Here is a 399-nt window from a genome sequence, read left to right as displayed (position 1 = left end):
GTAAGGTAGATGATTGAGAAAATTCCTTACTACAGACATCACACTGGTAAGGCTTCTCTCCAGTATGTACTCGTCTGTGTCTCTGTAGACTGAATGATTGAGAAAATTCCTTACTACAGACATCACACTTGTACGGTTTCTCTCCCGATTCTTCCATTGAGGCTTCTCCTTTAATGTACCTGGAAAAATGAGGAAAAGGACTCGGATGAGATAATGTATACACCTGTACACAAATCTGCGCTATATACGTGAAACTTGTGGACAAATATTCACAACAGTTCATTACATACCCTAATTATACCTAGTGAATATTTTACTAGTGATACAGCCAGTTTTTAGGTCATGCCAGTTTTGGTTAATGGTAAATTATTTTCTTTCTTTTTTCCCCTCTGGAAAAAA

Source organism: Mizuhopecten yessoensis, unplaced genomic scaffold, assembly GCF_002113885.1.
Source record: "Mizuhopecten yessoensis strain PY_sf001 unplaced genomic scaffold, ASM211388v2 scaffold9955, whole genome shotgun sequence".
NCBI lineage: Eukaryota > Metazoa > Mollusca > Bivalvia > Pectinida > Pectinidae > Mizuhopecten > Mizuhopecten yessoensis.
Note: the sequence above shows the minus strand (reverse complement) of the source record.